Source organism: Cetorhinus maximus, chromosome X (genome assembly GCF_964194155.1).
Source record: "Cetorhinus maximus chromosome X, sCetMax3.hap1.1, whole genome shotgun sequence".
NCBI lineage: Eukaryota > Metazoa > Chordata > Chondrichthyes > Lamniformes > Cetorhinidae > Cetorhinus > Cetorhinus maximus.
Window position 1 is genome coordinate 2,600,506 of NC_135917.1, and position 19,587 is coordinate 2,620,092.

The following is a 19,587-nucleotide window of genomic DNA, read 5'->3' on the forward strand; positions in this document are numbered from 1 at the left end:
AAATTCCAACTAAAGGGGACCACCAACCTCTTAACAGTCAGACTTGCTCCAAATGACCACACCTCTTTAAAATTTATTGTATTGAATGTGATTTTTTTTGTTTTAAGGTGGATTTGCCACCTGTTGTATGGTGGGTTTCTTTTTTGCTTGTTTTAAGATGTACTCACTTTTTGCGGGTGGATTCTCTTGTTTAAAGATGCATCTATTTGTTTTATTCAGGTGGAGTCACGTGTTTTAAAGCAATTAATTTCCCCACCACCACACAGGCCACAGAACCAACCTGAAGATTCTCAACAAATGCGGTCAAGTGAAGTTGTAAATTGTTCTTCAACAAGTGACCAGGTATCAAGCTCATCACCAAGATATCAGCACAAATCAGGTAGGTTTTCTTATGTATTTGGTGACCCCCTAATCGATGTTATACATTCAACAACAGTAAAGTAGCTAAGTCATAAACTCCTATGGCAGTGCTGACCTCGCTAGATGCAAGCACAGTTTGGAGGGTTTTTTTTATTCTTTCACACGATGTGGGCATCGCTGGCTAGGCCAGCATTTATTGCCCATCCCTAATTGCCCTTGAGAAGATAGGGGTGAGCTGCCTTCCTGAACCGCCACAGTCCATGTGGTGTAGGTACACCCGCAGTGCTGTTAGGAAGGGAGTTCCAGGATTTTGACCCAGCAACAGTGAAGGAATGGCGATATAGTTCCAAGTCAGGAAGACCTATAAAGCTGCCCATCTGATTCAGTACCCTGGCAGTACAGCCTCATAATTTCCATTGTTAAGTATTTCCTGTTCATTCAGCTGATCCCATTCCTATCCTAACTAGATGTCTGCTGGACACAGTGCTTGTCAGTTGGAGCCAGTGGAGTGTGATCAGGGGTGTAAATCTGGCAGATTTTACCCCTCCCATGTCAGAGGAATGGTGTTCGTGGGTGGGGAAAAGGTTGAGAATGGGAGAAATAAATAAAGCAATAAATACATTAATTTGTGTTGTTATGTCTCCTGTGCTTGGGCATAAATCCATTGCAATCAGTCATATCTAACCAGGATTGTCTTGTAGAAACTATCTCAAACAAATACAATTTTGAGGGCCAAGTTAACAGCATGAACCATCGTAAGCCTGAGTAAGAGTACAATGTTAGTGCAGTGTGTTTGGTTGCTGTGATCCACATCTGTTTCAAAGATACTTTTACCATCGCTTCATATTCCTGCTTTTAAAGATAATTCTCTCCTCTCATAAGATCCTAAGAAATGGGAATAGGACTAGACCCCTCGAGCCTGCTCTGCTGTTCAATAAGATCATGGCTGACGTGATTGTGGCCTTAACTCCACTTTCCTGCCTGCTCCCCATAACCCTTGACTCCCTTGTTGATATAAAATCTGTGTCGAATATATTCAATGATTCTGCTTCCACTGTTGCCTGGAGAAGAGAATTCCAAAGCCTAATGACCCTCTGAGAGAAAGAAAATCCTCCTCATTGGTGTCTTAAATGGGTGACCCCTTATTTTTAAACTGTCTCCCCCAATTCTAGACTCCCCTGCTCTGTTGTTGTTGTTGCTGGAGCCACCGTTGCTCACAACCCATTGTTGCCATTGGGATGCCTTGGGAGATGTTGGACCCTAATCAAAGATCTGGCTCGAGGTAAAAATCCTTTTTCAAGTAACCTTTATTTACATACTCAACCATGTACAGGATTACAAAACACTAGGACAGAACCACTGCTCAGCTCTCAGATTTTCCTCATTCTCTTCTGTGTGACATCATTATTACTTAGCTCCTTCTGCACATGCTCAGTAGCTATTGTTAGACTAGTGTTAGAGTTAACCCTTTACACCCACAAGGGGAAACATCCTCCCGGCATCTACCCTGTCAAGTCCCCTCAGAATTTTATATCTTTCAATAAGATCACCTCTCATTCTTCTAAACTCCAATGAATATAGGTCGAACCTGCTCAACCTTTTCTAATAAGGCAACCCCTTCATCCCAGGAATCCGCTGACTGAACCTTCTCTGAACTGCTTGCAATGCAATTATATCCCTCCTTAAGTAAGGAGACCCAAAACTGTACACAGCACTCCACATGTGGTCTCACTAAGGCCCTGTACAGCTGTAGCAACACGTCTCTTCTTTTATACTCGATTCTCCTTGCAATAAAGGCAACATTCCATTTGCCTTCCCAATCACTTACTGTACTTTCATGCTAGCTTTTTGTGATTAACGTACCAGGACACCCAGTCCCTCTGTACTGCAGCATTCTGTAGTTTTTCTCCATTTAAATAACATTCTGCTTTTCCTGCCAAAGTAGACAAGCTCACGTTTTCCCATGTTATACTCCATCTGCCAAATTTTTTGCCCACTCATTTAACTTATCTATATCCCTTTGCAGACTGTTTGTGTCCTCATCACGAGTTGCTTTGCTACCTCTCTTTGTGTCATCAGCAAATTTAGCTACCACTCAGTCCATTCATCCAAGTTGTTAATATAGATTATAAATAGTTGAGGCCCCAGCACTGATCTCTGTAGTGCTCCACTAGTTATAGCTTGCCTACCTGAAAAACAACCCATTTATCCCAATTTTCTGCTTCCTGTTAGCTAATCAATCCTCTATCCATGCTAATACATTACCCCCAACACCATGAGCTCTTATCTTGTGCTGAAATCTTTTATGTGGTGCCTTATTGAATACCTTTTGGAAATCCAAAAGCATCACATCTACTGGTTTCCCATTATCCACCCTGCTTGTTACATTCTTAAAAAGCTCTAATCCTCTTTCACAAAACCATGTTGACTCTGCCTGATTGTTATGACCGATGCAGCTGGTAAAGTGGAGTTATTTAAAAATCCCAGAGGGAAACTTTAAACAACTGTCATAATCCATATTTTTAAGTATTATGTTTGAGATGTGACTCTAAATTCAGGAATCAGACCATCAGTTCTTGAGGTTTTACATTAACTAAGTTATAAATATATATACACATGGCTACAAATTACTACTATCATAACTTTTAACAAATTCCCAAACTAATCTCCATTAAGGCTACAGCAACCCATAGACTTAACCAAACACCAGGCAAAGCATTTTCACCTTACAAATTCAAAATGAGGTTCTTTTCACTGTGGAGCCAGTTGGAGGCTTGCAGCTGCCTTTTGACCTTACATTGCCTTGCTCTGCACACCTGAAAACTACTGAAGTTATACTTACCACCACTGAATTTAAATTCTCATTGTTTCACCAGTCTCTTTGAACTTTACCTTTTAACAATGAAACCCCATTCATTGTACCAATTTTATTAGTAATATAAACACATTGCTTGGCATCAGTTAGAAAGGCATCAAGTTTTCGCCCCACTTCTTGAATGCTCCTATTCAAAAAATGCAAATGCACACTATCTCTCTTACATATCAAAACTAGTACATATGAAAGCACCCAGACTAACTGACTTAAATCTAATTAAGACAGACCGGCAGACTAAACCTCTATTTTAAAAGAAAAACATTTTCCAAAATATTTTATACATTAATAGCTTCATGACACTGATTGTATTATAAATTTCTAATTGTTGTGCTATTACCTCCTTGATAATAGATTCTAGCATTTTCCCTATGACAGATGTTAGGCTAACTGGCCTTTAGTTTCTTGCTTTCTGTTTCCTTCCTTTATTGAATAGAGGTGCTACATTAGTGGTTTTCCAAACTGCTAGGACTTTTCCAGAAGAGAATTTTGGAAGATTACAACCAATGCAACCATTACTTCTTCATCCACTTCTTTTAAGACCTTAGGATGCAGGCCATCAGGTCTAGGGGACTTGTCAGTCTTTAGTCCCAACAGATTTTCCAGAACCTTTTCCCTAGTGATTGTGAATGTTTGAAGTTCCTCCCTCCCCTTTCCCTCTTGATTTTCAGCTATCATTAGGATACTTTTTGTGCCTTCAACAGTCTTCTTCCTCAAATCTACATGTTTACTTGGTAAAAAGAGTTCCTGCATTGTAAATAGGAGGACAAAACCTTAATTACTTACCCACGCCCTTCCCTAGCCTGGAGACATGAGGCCAATTGTCTCACTCACCTTGCTGCCCTGGGTAGGATCAGCACAAGCCAGCAACTAAACCTGGGATTTTCCTGCTCTGTATGGCCCGGTTCCCAAATATGTGTGTAGACCGACCAATTGATTTATGGGGACAGCCCTTTGTGTGGATCAGGATAATCTGGCTCCTTCAATGAAGTAGAAATCAATCTGTAAATGTGTTGGGAAACTAGACTTTGTAGAGGTTCAGACTTAACTTAACAACTGATATTTCAAAGTGGCATTGGCTTGGCTAACATTTGAACTCTTGCTTTTCATTAATGTTAAGGAGATGGAAGAAGCATTTGGACTGCTGTACCAGGAGTTTAGACGGTTGAAAATTGTGTGTGTGAGGCAGGCAGAGCTTATTAAGGAGCTGACTGTGAAGAGAGAAATAATCACTGGTGAGTAAAGAGCAGCTTTTCAATCTAGACCAGCAGATTTAATTGTGTTATTCATGGTGAGATGGAAGATGCACATTTTTTTTTATTTAACAAGAGGTGTTATCAATAAAGTGTGGCATAAATTGTGAAGGGACAAATGCTATATGGGATTTTAGAGGAAGAGTTCGCAGGACTTGGAATATAATATGGATTGGTGTGTGTGTTTTCAGTTGCAAAGTTTTCTCATTGAGGGGAGCAGTAGTGAAGTAATGCAAGAATTGATGAGAGCACAACAAAACAGGTCTACTCCTTAACAGGCAAGCTTCCTTTTCCTTCTAAAACTGGCTTTCAGTGAGGGACATAGGAACAGGAGGAGGCCATTCAGCCCTTCAAAAATGTTCCCCCATTCAATTAGATCATGGCCAATCTGGACTGCATTCCATTTACCCACCTTTTCTCCATATCCTGATCTCTCTCACACAACAAAGATCAATCAGTCTCGATCTTGAAAATTTTAATTGATCCATCATCCATAGCCTTTTGCGTGGGGCGGGGGGTGGGGTGAATTCCTGATCATCTCTGTGTGAAAATGTGCTTTCTGAATTCACTTTGATATGGCCTAGTTCTAATTTCAAGATTTTCCCACTTGTTCTGGATTCCCTGGTTAAACCGTGGCCCCCAATCCCCATAGCAGAGAGTTCTTCCAGTGACCTGGCCAATATTCCTCCCTCAGCCAAAACAACCGAAACACAAACAAATTGGTCATTTATCTCCTTGCTGTTTGTGGGACCTTGCTATGCACAAATTAGCTGCTGCACTTACCCATGTAACAACAATGACTACACTTCAAAAGTAGTACATTAGCTTGAATTGCTTTATGATATCCTGTGGTCATGAGAGATGCTGTATAAAGGCAAGGTTTTGCTTTATGTGCTGTGATATTGTGAACATGCTGGTTCATGTATCTACATTGGTGCTGTTCACTATATCGTGGTTAGAGGTACTGCTAATGGGAGAATTTATCATCCAATGTTAATTCCTATTTTTGTCAAACTGTCAGAATTTCCACGTTGACACCACATAATGTAGGTGGGTGTCTCATACAGTACCACATAAGCTGGCATCCAATGACATTGCTGAGCTGCCCAAACTACTATAATATGACTGGTGTCACCTAAACCCTTGGAACACTCCTACTTACCTGTTATCATGGATTGTGAATGGAGGAAATGCTGTAGCTGAGGCCCCAAGATGAGTTTATTCAGTGAGCAGCTGATTGATACAGAGCAGGAAAATTCCAGATATATTGTATGTGCAGTAGGGCTTGCGAAGAGGTTTAGAGTCTTGTGTCGTTGAACGTTAAGTGTTTATTGATGACACACAATGCTGTACGTATATACAACGCATAGCCCAAGCTATCAGCTAATTCCATGCTTGCTACTACACAGGTTTCTGCCCAGTCCACAACTGACTCTCAGGTCATGTGTCTCTTTACATCACACTGTAGGCAGTTCTATTTCTCAGTCCCACATTAACCCTTGCTATGCCAGATGCCCTTATTATATGCCTCCACCCAAGCCATTTACATTAAAATCATGCAACCCACCACCCCCCCCCGACCCTCACTCAAGACTTTATAAATTCAGATGATCTGGAGGCTTGACAATTCTTCCAGATCTCGTTCTGGTCACATTCGGAGAAGTGGTAGGCCCTGTTGATTTTGGGCAACCTTTGTTGATTCGGGGTTTGGATTGTAACCTGCGTTTCTGGCACTTGGTTGTCTTCTTCTGATACGATTTTTCCGCTCCTTGAGTTGAAGAAGAGAAGTTCAACTCCCCATCTGCTCTGCTCGGGAGCCACCGGCTTGTCCGGTTCTTTCCAGAGAGAGTATTCACTCTGTTCATTTTTCTTTTTCCGTGTGGTCCGCTGTGATCTTTGTGGGAGTTGAAGGTATCTTTTTGTTTGGATGTTCCTCATCAGTGGGCTCACCTTGCAGTTTGGCTTTGATTGTGACACTGTTCTTCCATGTGTCTCCACGCCTCACTGAGGTGTGCTCTGGCAAGTTGATGGTTGCTAGTTTCTTGCTCCAGCATTGTCTTGCAGCTTTGCGCATTGGCCGGAGGTTGTGGTGTTTGTGCCGTGGTGTTTACAGGTAGTATGACAGCAACTGTTGGAGCCTGGGGTTGGGGTTAAGTCTGCTGTTGCTGGTCATTTTCCTGTGTGTCTTCCACTCGAGGTACAGTGGGAATTATCTGGAAGTTTGGCTGCCTGACCAAAGAGGAGCTTCTGCCGCCTGCAAAGAAATTGGATAAACCTGCTCCACGAAGAGTGAAGACAATTCAGAGCTGAAGTCCCAGTCGAGAGTTTTGTTACTGGTGGGCCTCTCAGGAACTTGCAGTTCCGTGTAGTTGATGACAGAGGTTGTCTTGACGTCTTCTGTTGCCTTAAGGTTAAGGGCAACATGGGCATCTCTGTTCAAGAGAGAAAAAGATTGATTTTGGATGACATACATGACTTCGAATATCTGCTTGTTGCCATACCTTAGTCATTCGAGGATCATGCCTGTGACTGGAAGTCTGGTTCCTCCAGGTCTGTAGAGTGGCATGTCTGTCATTCATAGCCAGGGGTGTCTCAGCCACAGCTTCATATCCAAGAGGACCATAACACTGGCTCCCATGTCCAATTTGAAGTTGGTAAGGTGCCCCCCTGTTTACTGAGATGTCTGCATTCCAAAAAGAGAATCCAGGATCCTTGACCTTACCCAAGGAGCACAGCTGGATCTTTTCCTGATGTGGTACCTCAATCTCATGGATTGTCTTGGGATCCTCCGCCCATTTGGGTGTCTTAGCTTTGCACAGCTTTCTAAAGTGTCCCAGGTGGTTGCAATTGAAACACTGCACTGAGATTGCTGGACATTGATCTCGCCTGTGAGGTTGTAAGCGGCTAGTTTCTTTTTTCTCTTTATGGCCGGCGTAGACACAATGGGCTAAATGGCCTCGTTCTGTGCCATAACTTTTCTATGGCCAGAACTTTTCGCTTGGCGTGCAGGCGCACACCCAACACGCTCGAGCGTAAAATAGCGCACAACATCAGGTGAGCGCCCCGACGTCATCGCGCACTTGTGCGATATTTCGCTCGGCAGGCACAAGCAGGAGACGGAGCCGCGCCCACCATCAATTATGAGGCCAGTTAAAGCTATTAAAAAGGCAATTAAGCTGTGTTTTACATTGCCCATACGCTTTCAGGCTCATCGCACGGGCAAAACAGGCAGGCAGGCAGCCGACAATTTCAAAAACCTCCTCCAAGGGCAGGATAAAAAGGGTCAGCAGCACTGCCTGTCTGAGGAGTGAGGAATTTTGGAGATAGTTTGCTGCTGGTTGCTTATTGGTACTTGGTAGCTTCATCTCTGTTCAGGGCTTCACTCTGAGCATTTCCAGGCTTCATTTCAGGACTCATTGCTATCTGCCAGGCCCCCAGAGAATTCAGACCATGTGGACCCTTCCAGGTATCAGACAACCTTCTGTAAGCCTGGTAATGGGGATTGTGGTCTCCACTGGGGGCACCTCCTCTGAGGAGGAAGAACAGGGCAGAAGGGAGAGGAGGCCAGGTGTCCCAATGCAGCTTCCAGGGGAGGGTCCTGTGGGAGGAGAGGCGCAGGCACAAGGGGCGCAGGGCCAACAGGTAGTCCAAAGCGGAAGGGGCCGCAGAAGACGCCACTATCCTGCTACCAGGGTATACAGGCGGTGATGCAGCTACCTCAATATGTCCAAGGTGCAACGCTGAAGGAGGCTCCGCCTCTCAAGGGAGAGCGTGACCTCCATTTGTCAGATGATCAAGCCTGAGATCAGCTCCGACTGTGTGGGTGGACACCCCATGCCAGTGGCTCCGAAGGTCACAGTGGCCCTCAACGTCTATGCCTCCAGCTCTTTCCAGAGATCAATGGGGGATCTGTGTGGAGTCTCCCAATCAGCTGTCCGCAGTTGCATCAAGCTGGTGACAGAAGCTCTGTTCAGGCTCTGTTAACCGTATGGACGAGGCCAGCCAGGCTGAGCGAGACAGAGGCTTTGCAGCAATTGCTGGGTTCCCCTGCGTCCAGGGTGCCATCGACTGTACACATGTGGCCATCAAGGCGCCAGCGGGTCAGCCGGGTGCCTTCGTCAACAGGAAGGGATTCCATTCAATAAACGTGCAGATAGTGTGTGACCACAGGATGCAAGTCTGTGCAAGGTACCCTGGTAGCTCCCATGACTTGTACATCCTGAGACACTTCTAAGAGCCTAGGCTCTTCAGTGCTCCAGCCCAACTGGATGGATGGCTGCTGGATGACGAGGACCTTGAAAAGGTGACTCATGACGCCTCTCCACCACCCAAGAACAGAGGCAGAGAAGTATTACAATATGAGTCATGCCTCCACAAGGGCTGTGGTAGAGAGGACCATAGGTATTCTCAAGATGCACTTCCCATGCCTGAACCGTTCAGGGGGAGCATTACAATACCCCCCCAGAGTGGGTGTCACTGATCGTGGGTGCATGCTGCGCTCTCCACAATCTGGCACTGGCAAGGGGGGACCAACCGGAGGATGAGGATCTTGACGCAGCTCCACAAGCCACAGATGATGAATCCAGTAGTGAGTCAGAAGAGGAGAATGCTGAGGGCGTGGAAGCAGACCTCAGTAACCTCCAGGGGGGCAGGGACACCACAGACGTTTTGATCCAACACTCCTTCAGCTAGGCTGCCAAAGATCTGCTTCCACCTCATTGCCAGGGCTGCCACCTCCAACCCGGATGTCTGAAATGACCCTTTCATTTACACCCAAAGTCCGCTCAAAGCCTGTGCAATAAAGCATCGATCCACTCGTGTCCAACGTTACATACTGGCGTCCCCTGCACCAGAAAGAAAAGAGGTGAAGCATACTCAGGCCATCAGAACCAAAGCAAATTTAATGTTATTGTCATATTAAAAGCATAATGACATTACCATTACTGGTGTTGATGTCCACACCAGCAGACATATAAACCAAACATAAATGAACAGAAGATCACCCGTGACCTGTCCCTCCTGTGCTCATGGTGCCTTTAACTTACATTTCCGAGTGCTACATCTTGGTGCCCCTTCCCTTGCTGCACCAGCATTGGAGACAGCCTGCTGACTCTGCTGTCTTGTTGGCCTTGATGATCTTGGCGGTCGTCCTCTGGCCAGTGGAGCCTGTGCTGGCCCCGCCTGGGAGGGAGTGGTCAGCGCAACAGCTCATATCTCCCCAGTCACTGCAGCCTCACCAGATGCCACGGCCTCTGGCGGAGAAGCTGCTGCTGTCATCCAGAGCGTCCTGAGAGGAGCCTGCAGAGAGGACAAGCAGCTTGTGTGCCAATGTGAGGTTGCTCTGGACCTCCCTGCTCACCATTGATGGACGGGCACCTAACTGGGATTACTGGGTGTCTCGTCCATCTCCCACACTGGCACTGACCACCTGAGGTCATTGCCTGTGTGAGGGCTTGCAGGTCCGAGCACAACTCCAGGAACCCCTCATTCTGTCCCTGGAGCTGTCTCCCCATGAGAGTCGCCACTCCCTCAGTGGAGGAGGCAGTGCGCTCAGCCGTGAGGGTCAACACAGTGCTGATGCTCCGCATGGACTCCTCCACAACAGAGTCCATGACACGCACACCCTCATGGATCTCCGCCAGATCCTCCCACAGAACCCGCTGGGCATCCAGCATCTGCCGCCTAATGGATGACTCTAGAGGCTCATGATCTGCCTTTGTCTGAGCATCGTCCTGGTCCCCAGCAGCCCTCCGACTGCCGGTGCCCTGGGCACTCTCTACCTCCGCCTGCACCTCAAGTGAGTGTGAACTGCCTTCACTAATGTGCACCGGTGACGCAGGTGCAAATGAAACCTGGTGGTCCTCCGCCGTCAGGGGTGGCACTTCAGGGTCCAGAGAGCGAGTGCGTGCTGGAGAACCTAACAGGGAGAGCAAGGACATGTTGTGAGTTGAAGTCATCAGACTGTCACTCTGCATGCCAGGCACCCTGGTGAGACAATGGAGATCTGCATCACAGTACCATCGTCTTCCAATGATCAATGGGACTCCAGGCTTGAGGCTCCCATCGATGAAGAGACTACACTAGAAGGTTGCACAATCCAAAACTCTCACCTCTGTGTACTGCACTGTTACCTTCATCTGGCACCCCCGCCTCTCCACGCCCGGTTGCACGTGGAGTGGCCGGCTTTCCAGCTCAAGGGCATCCTGCTCGAACCTGGTGAGCATCAGCAGACTGGATGGGCCTCTGCCTGTCCGTGACCTCTCCAATTGGTCATTGCTTGTCTTCTCCTGAAAGGACAGAGGAGCATTGATTAGTTCATTCTCTACCTGCAGCACCATTGCAGCCTGGCCAACCCCAGCTGAGGAACAGCTCACAGGGCACATCCAAGTTGTGGCCCTCAAGTCGTAAGGCACTCAGTCCAAGCAGCCAGGCCTCACCCTGCTGGCCAGCTCTGGTGTGATTGACAGTTGGTACTCAGACTCTAGCACCCCTGAAGTCCGCAGGGGGACGGCCAGGCCTTAACACTTTTGCACACTGACCCATGCCAACACGGTGCTCACCCTTCCTGAGCGCAGCAGGTCATTGAACCTCTTCCAGTACTGCACCAATGTGCGCTGCACCACGTCATGGCTGCTAACCAGCACTGCCATCCCCTCCCATGCCCTCTTTGTGAGGTGCGGTGGCCTCCTCCTCCCATCTCTGGGGACAAGGGTGTCCTTCTTGGCTGCCACCTCCTCCAGGAGGACCATGAAGCACTTATCCGATAAGTTAAGTGCCCACCCGACCTGTCCTCCCACCTGCCATGTCCAGCTGCGCACAACTCCATAACTTAATTATTGACAACGCAGAGGAGAAGTTCTTCCATCGCAGCCTTCCAGGGGCTCCCTGGGCCATTTTTAAACTGGCTGCCGAGTCGCCATTGGACCCGGCAGGCACCCACCCGCGCTTGCCCCTTCCCGACCATTGAAAAGCCACTGTTCACACTCGGCGGGCCTTAATTGGCCTGCCAGCGTGAAATCATAGTCGGGGGCCAATTGCAGGTGGTGGGCCATTTCCTGGCCACTCCCGGGCCCACCGTCTGCACCCGCCCACCAACCTCAGAATTCTGGCCTATGGTTCTATGGTCATTTGGCTCCAGAGCACTGACGTGGTCTGTTTGGGTATTCCCTTGCTTGGCCTGAAGTCTCACTGCCCCTTTGTTGTTTCACTAGCTGGACAGTTGGGGTTGCTCTGTATCATGGCTTATTTTTGCCCTATAAAATAGATCAGTGCTGCTGGCAGATTTCAGACTGTCTGACTATTTGGATGGCCTTTTCTAGAGTCGGGTCTTCCTTGGCCTGTAGAATATCTGAAAGGGCATCATCAGCCACTCTGACAACAATTTTGTCCCTTGAGTTCTGACTTTAAGCTCACCTTTGTCACAGCCTTCAGCCAATCTGAATAATTTGTTTATAAAAGAGTCAACCAGTTCTCCAGGCTATTGGACACATTTGTTGAATTTCGGTCTCAAAGTTTGTTGCTTCTTAGATTAAAATATGTATCAAATTATTTTAGAACTTCATCAAATTTATCCGAGGATTCGTTTATTCCTTGTCTCACAATAATATCATCGGCTATTGGACCTACTGAATAAAGTAGCATATTCACTTTTTCAGCTTCTGTCTTTTTATCTAATCCTGAAGCTATCGTGTATCTTAAGAATCTTTTCCACCAAAGTCCCCAATTTTGTGTCTGGTATGGCCTTTGGATCAATCCAAATTGCTGTCGTAATGTTGATTTGTTGTCCATGGTTGCTTTTAAATTCAGGCAAGTACAGCTTTAAGTGATGTGCAGGTTTTAAAGTTGGTGCCGGAGTAACCATTTTTTCTAAGAGTCTTCCCACACTTGCCACATTTTGGCAGGCTCCTGTGGCGATGGTGGTCCTGATCTCTGAGGTTTTGGTTTTTTCAGTGATTTGTTAAATCAATGATTTGGGGCCTTCCCTTTGATATCAGAGGATTTTCAGGCATTTTACAATCAATTCCCAGCTTTGGCTGGGGTTTTAATACCTTCCGCTTTTTTTTCTTACACCGAGCTCGGCTGCCACATGATATGGCGCCGATTCTGAACCTGGGCTGGACACAATGCCCTCGGAAATGGGCTTCTCTGACTTTTTTACCACTGTTATGACCCATGCAGTTGGTAAAGTGGAGTTATTTAAAAATCCCAGAGGGAAACTTTAAACAACTGTCATAACCAATAATTTTAAGTGTTCTGTTTGAGATGTGACTCTAAATTCAGGAATCAGACCACCAGTTCTTGAGGTTTTACATTAACTAAGTGAAACATTTTATTAATTTACACAGGTTAAAATATATATAAACACATGGCTACAAATGACTACTATCATAACTTTCAACAAATTCCCAAACTAATCTCCATTAAGGCAACAGCAACCTATAGACTTAACCAAACGCCAAGCAAAGCATTTTCACCTTGCGAATTCAGAACAAGGTTCTTTTCACTGTGGAGCCAGTTGGACCAGTTGGAGGCTTACAGCTGCCTTTTGATCTTACATTGCCTCTGCCTGCACACCCGAAAACTACTGAAGTTATAGCTACCAGCCCCATTGAATGTTAATTCTCATTGTATCAACAACCTCTTTGAACTTCACCTTTTAACAATGAAACCCCTTTCATAACACCAATTTTATTAGTAATATAAACATATTGCTTAGTAGCTGCTAGAAAGGTATCAATTTTCACCCCACTCCTTGAATGGTCTATTCAAAAAATGCAAATGCACACTATCTCCCTTACATACCTAAACTACTACATATCAAAGCACCCAGACTAGCTGGCTTTAATCCAATTAAGGCATACCCGCAGACTAAACCTCTATTTTAAGAAAAAAATATTTTCCAAAATATTATATATACTAATAGCTTCATGACGACCACATTGAAGCTTTTTTAAACTAGTCCTGGCTTAGAACTGAATTTTTTGCTCACCCCTGCTAATGTCCTTTGACACTGCATTCTGTGGGCATTCACAATGGACCTCCACGAGATCTTGTGGAGTCCTCAGCTGCACAGTGGAGTTTTATCTTCTGCCTTTCTGCTTCCAGTTCTGTGATAGAGCTTCTTTCAGGCAATCTCCCTCTGTGTCTTCACTTCCAGTGCTTTTAATCAGGTCAGAATGCTGCCCCTTTAGTTTATCAGCATTTGAAATTCTGCTCCAGCTTCTCTGAGGATCTGGGTTTTTCTATTAGTTGTTACCATGTTGTATGTTGTATCTTCAGTAGACCTTATGAAGAGGTTCTGAGTCTTGTATAGTTGAACATTAAGTGCTTATTGATAACACATAACTATGTACATATGTACAAGGTATAGCCCAAGCTATGAGCTGATTCCATGCTTGCTTCTACACAGGCCTCTGTCCAGTCCACAGCTGACCCTAGTTTCAGGTCATGTGTCTTTTTTTACACCATACTGTGGATGGTACTGTTTCCCAGTCCCACATTAACCCTTGCTATGCCAGATACCCTTATACTACAAGATTTTATTCCCAGGCTGTGCCGAGAAAGCTGATCTCAGCTAACGGTGGCGGGTGTTGTGGGTCACAATTGGCTTCAGTACCCCTGGGTTTCGGAGAGAAAATTGACATTGATCATCATCCAGCAATCCCCACTGAAAAGTGTGCATGCTGGATGTGGAGAGGGTCAAGTTTGGCAGCGATGTCCCTGCCACCAGCAAGGCTCAAACATGAATATTGATAATTTCAGCAAGGTATCAGTGGATGCCCAGTATTTGTGGACCCATAGCTTGACAAGAACTGATGGCCCAATGGCCACATAGTCAATAACCCATTTCTCTCTCTCAGACACTGATTGACCTTCTATGTAGTTCCACCATTTTCTGTTTCCATATCCTCTATATAAAGTCTCAAGGTACAAAATACATTTTAGTCAAAATCTTCCTGTTCTCCCCATGGGCAGAATTTTCCTGTTGGCGTGCAGGGGCGGGCCCCGCACGTCCACGCGTAAAATGATACGCGGTGACATTGGGCGAGCGTCCCAATGTCACCACACGACATCGTGATATTTCGTTGGGCAGGCGTACGATGATATTCGCTGCGCACCCGCCATTAATTAACGGGCCACTTAAGGCCCTTAACTCACCAATCGACGCTGATTTTTCAGCGCCTGTGCAATCTTCGGGTCAGCGTATGGGCACAACAGGCAGGCGGGTAGGACGCATTTGTAATCCACGGGTGGGATAAGACAGCTCACTGGACTCACTGTGCTCTCTCAAGTATCGATTTTTCAAAGTTTTTGAAACTTGCCTGTGTGATCTCCAATACTTCAAAACGCATACCAGCTGCTTGGTCTGGACTCACAACTTTCAAGTCAGCACTCTGCAGAGAGGAATCTTTTTTGGGCCTGCAGGTTTCAGGAAGCCCTCCCTTAGCCTGGGAATGGGAGCTGAACTCTCCACTGGAGGCAGCTCCTCTGAGGAGGAAGGGAGGGCTAGAAGGGGGAGGAGGCCAGGTGTACACATTCAGCCTCCAGGGGAGCCACCTTTGGGAGGAGAGGCGCAGGCACAAGGGGTGCAGGACCAAAAGGTAGATCAAGGCAGAAGGGGCCGCAGAAGACGCCAATATCCTGCTGCCAGAGTATACAGATGGCGAAGCAGCTACCTCAATATGTCTGAGGTGCAGTGCCGAAGGAGGCTCCGACTGTCAAGGGAGACAGTCAACTATACCTGTCAGGTGATTGGGCCTGAGATCTCCCCTAACTTTGTGGGTGGACACCCCATGCCAGTGGCTCTAAAGGTCACAGCTGCCCTCAACTTCTATGCCTCTGGCTCCTTCCAGGGGTCAGTGGGTGATCTTTGCGGTGTCTCCCAATCAGTTGTCCACACTCGTCAAGCAGGTTACAAATGCTCTGTTCAGGCCTGCATTGACCTTCATCCACTTCCGTTGGGACCAGGCAAGCCAGACACAGTGAGCCAGAGGCTTCGCAACGATTGCTGGCTTGCCCCACATCCGGGGTGCAACAGACTGCACAGATGTGGTCAACAAGGTGCCAGCAGTTGAGCCCGGTGCCTTCGTCCAAGAAGGGATTCCACTCCATGAACGTGCAGATAGTGTGTGATCACAGGATGCTGATTCTACAAGTCTGTGCAAGGTACCCAGGCAGCTCCCACGACGCTTACATCCTCAGACACTCCCAAGTCGCTGGAGGAACGGGCAGAGACAGAGAGTGCCCATGGTGCCAGCAGTTGGAGGACTGCAGGGGACCAGGCACTTGCTCAGTTGGCGCCTGATGATGTGGCTCTGGAGTCGGCCGCGATGTAGCAAATGCAGGAAATGCGGCCGGGTGTGCAGGACCATCTGGTGGAGATACATGAGGCTATGCTTGGCTTTGTCTCCGTGGTAGAGGAATCTACCACCTCTTGCCAAAGCAATGAGCCACATGTCCGAGCGCCATGTGTCCTCCATGGAGAGAGTGGCGACCCTCATGGAGAGGCTGCTCCAGGAGACCCATCAGAGCTTCCTGGGGATGCGCTCGGACCAGCAAGCCCTCACATCGGCATTGACCTCAGTGTGGGAGATGGTGTGGGCTCCTCCAGTGACTGTGAAGTGCCCTCACCGCTGTGCTCCGTGACACTAGCCGATGCTCTAACTCCCACCAAGGTGCTAGTATCTGTGCTGGTGTCTGCCTGGCAGAGATGGTGTGACTCTGGTGAGACTTCAGGGCCCTCAGGGCCCTCAGGTATGAGAGGGGGCCCCTGCTCCTCCTCCTGGCCCTGCTCCATTGATGCTGAAAGGAAGAACAAGGACATTTGATTAGTTAACACGTGGAGACAATGTCAATGTGCATCCCTGTCCCCCGGATCATTATGCGCTCATCCTTCCATAAGCAATGGTTAAGCCATGTTTCAAACTTCAATCACTGAACATTCAGCAGTGCCATGGCTGCTGGGAGAACAATGGTGACCTCACTGCTGGGTATACATACCTGCCCGTGGCACCCCAGCCTCACCGACACCGGTGGACCTGGGCGCATGGCACCTCTCTAGATCCAGGGCCTCCTGCTCAAACTGGCTGAGTATGGCTAAATGCACCTGGCCCCCACCAGTCCTCACCCGCTCTGCAGCATCATGAACATTTGCCTCCTGAAAAGGAGAGAAGAGCATCGATTAGTGCTACTTGTACCTGGATTCTCTTCGCGGACGGCCCACCCCAACCAGAGTGGGACATATCAGGGCTCCAGTGCCTCCTCACCCCACTGCTGCCAAACACTCACACAAAGATGCTAGGCCTGATCTCCCCCCCACCCCCCGGACATATGCTGCCTACACCACATTAGGCACCAGACGATATATCCTTCCGTAGCACGTGGAGCGCAGAGGGCAGCAGATCAATTGGTGCCAATGCCACCTTGAAGCTCCCCTCCCAACATGTCTTCACCCTGACTTTGACATGTCCTGGAGTTCCAGCACTGCGCCTAGGTGCAGCTCCTCCAGGTTGCCCCCAAAACAGTAATGTGGGTCTCAGTGTACCACATGCTGCGGGTGTAGAACCCATCTCTTCACCACCCTCTCAGGGTGACCTCGGCATGGGCAATATCTGCTGGCCCACCCAACGAACGACACATGCCGTCAATGATTCAATGCAGCCACTACACTCAGACTTGTGGGGGAGGGGGGGGTCGCCAGGGGGGAAAGCCGACCTGCTGGGTTAATTGACCAATGCCAACATGGTACTCACCCTGCCAGAGTGCAACAAGTCGTTGAAGCGCTTGCGGCACTGGATCCAGGTGCGCTGCACCACGTCGTGGGAGCTCACCACCTCCACCACCTCCTCCCAGGCACGTTTCGTCATGTGGGGGGGCCTCCTCCTCCCGTCCTGGGGAACCAGCACCTCCCGCCGTGCAGCCACCTCCTCGAGGAGGGCAGCAAGGCACTCATCAGAGAAAGGAGGGGTACATTGGCCCCCCACCCCACCCTTCGGCCTGGCCTACCCTCTGTACTTTACCTCTATTGCCGCTCTGCAGAGCCCTTCACCCAGCCATTGCGAGAAGCCTTTCCAAGGCTGCTGGGCCTTCCTTTATACAGGCTGTCGGGTCGCCACTGGACCCGGCGGCCTGAGCGCGCCCACCGCCGCCCACCCACTCCCGCTATGCACGGGCGTCGTAAAGTACACTGGGCGGGCCTTAATTGGCCCGCCCATGTAAAATGGCGGCGTGGACCCGATCATGAGCGATGATCGGGCCCACTCCTGCTCCACCCCTTCGCCGTCCAGAAAATTCTGCCCCATGATTCTCCTTGCTTTCTTTCAGATATGCCATTCACTGTGCCAATACAGTGCACAGACACCGGGAAGCCAGACCAATCTGAAGGACCCTTCCTCAGACCACAGAAGAAGAAAGACCTCCAGGTAGCTGCCTGCAATGTTCCTATTGATTCTCAAGATATTTTGATGGACAGAAACCACGGCAAGGAACTTGAGTACTGTTCCAAACTTGACATTAAGTTTCCCCCAACCAATGACAATTACAACTTTTTAGTCAGTGAACCAGAAAAATTACCCCACCTGAACACTCTTCATCTACCAGAACCTCCAACTCCAGCTGACAAAAGTGTTCAAGGTTCTGTGAACAACTTGTATGACGACTACAGAAGCATTTACAACTTTAATGTAGACAGGAGTGCATTGGAACAGCCAACTGTGAATATTCCTGGGTCCTCCCTGGGTGAGGGGGTGGTACTTTTAGGGTCGGACTACCCCTTTCAGGAAAAAGAGTTCTCCGGTACATTCAATGCTTCAGAAAATGCTCCAGTACCGAGGAGCTTGGACTTGGCCACTGTCTGTCATTCTACAGACTATGCATCTGTTGCACCTGAACTTTTCATCCCTCCAAAGATAAGGGGGCCTCAACAGGTAGGAAGCTATACTTTTATATTGTTTGTTGGTGTCACACTGTATCTAAAGACGATCTACATATAAGAATGTCTGATCCTTTTGAAAGCATCTAGAAGCCAGAAGTTACACCACAAGAGTCAGCAAAGAAATTGTACCTTGTGGACTGGGCAGGATTAAAAATCAGGTCCCAGAGTTTGAAGTACAGAGGCATGACACACTGTCCTCCCACCTCTGGTTCTGGGTTTGATAGTTTGACAATCTACTTTCCCTGCTAAATATACATGCCCACTTTGAAATGGTTCTGGGCAGTCTTAAACAGAGCTCCTAGTAGGTGCAGGCCCACAGCATAGAACCACCCGGAACCCAGCACTAATTGGCTAGAATCACTCCAATATGGCTGGTGCGAATGGTTCACTTATCACGTTCCTGAGATGAGGTAGCGTTGATGCAATGTAAAATATTATGTGTACAGCCTGTGCTATACCTCACCAGGAAGTCCTTGATGCTAGCATTCGATGAATAAGTGTTCCATTTTCCAGCACTTAATCATAACAACAAGCTCAAAATTAAGCAAAAAGTATAAGCATAGTTTTTAATTTGAGCCACCTGGTGACTGTGAGAGCTATCTGTGTAGCACTTACTGCCCCTCTAGGGCTGATGTTCCAGTCGCTACCATTTATAAAGGGGTCTAGCGCTGGGTGGCTGGACACCTGCCTGATAACTAGGTGGGCCCTAGTTATACGCAATATGGCATTGTATGATGTACATCAGACCCCAATTGCCATTTTAAAAGACAACTTAACTGAGTGAGCGCTGTCCAATCTTGGCACACAACCAAAGAGGACCAAAATGATAAGTTTAAAATGCTGCCAAACCAAAACTTTTCCAGTGCACTCCTGTCAAACCCCAGCATCTTTCAAAAGAGCCAGCACAGACATGATGGGTCAAATGGCCTCCTTCTGTGCTATATCTCTCTACGATTTCCACCCCACTGCTACTAAACCCCAGCATCCCTTATCCGAGTACCACCAAATCCCAACACTTCACCCCCCTAAATAGCAGGTACCTACCTCCACCCTGGTACATCTTGCAAACCATTTTGTTGTGTTTCCTCAGCTTTAAAAAGTTAATTGGTAAAAGGCAAATAGATGGGTAAAAGAATGTATGTAAAATAAAGACCACTCATTAGTGATCT

At 47.5% G+C, this 19,587-nt stretch overlaps 1 long non-coding RNA gene across 1 annotated transcript; it reads left to right on the forward strand.

Annotated features, from left to right (window-relative positions):
• Window positions 1-246: 246 nt before the first annotated feature.
• On the forward strand, window positions 247-17,945 carry LOC144672662 (uncharacterized). The gene is made up of 3 exons (XR_013574130.1): window positions 247-379; window positions 4,353-4,467; window positions 17,809-17,945. It is a non-coding gene; the product is annotated as an uncharacterized LOC144672662 (long non-coding RNA).
• Window positions 17,946-19,587: the final 1,642 nt, after the last annotated feature.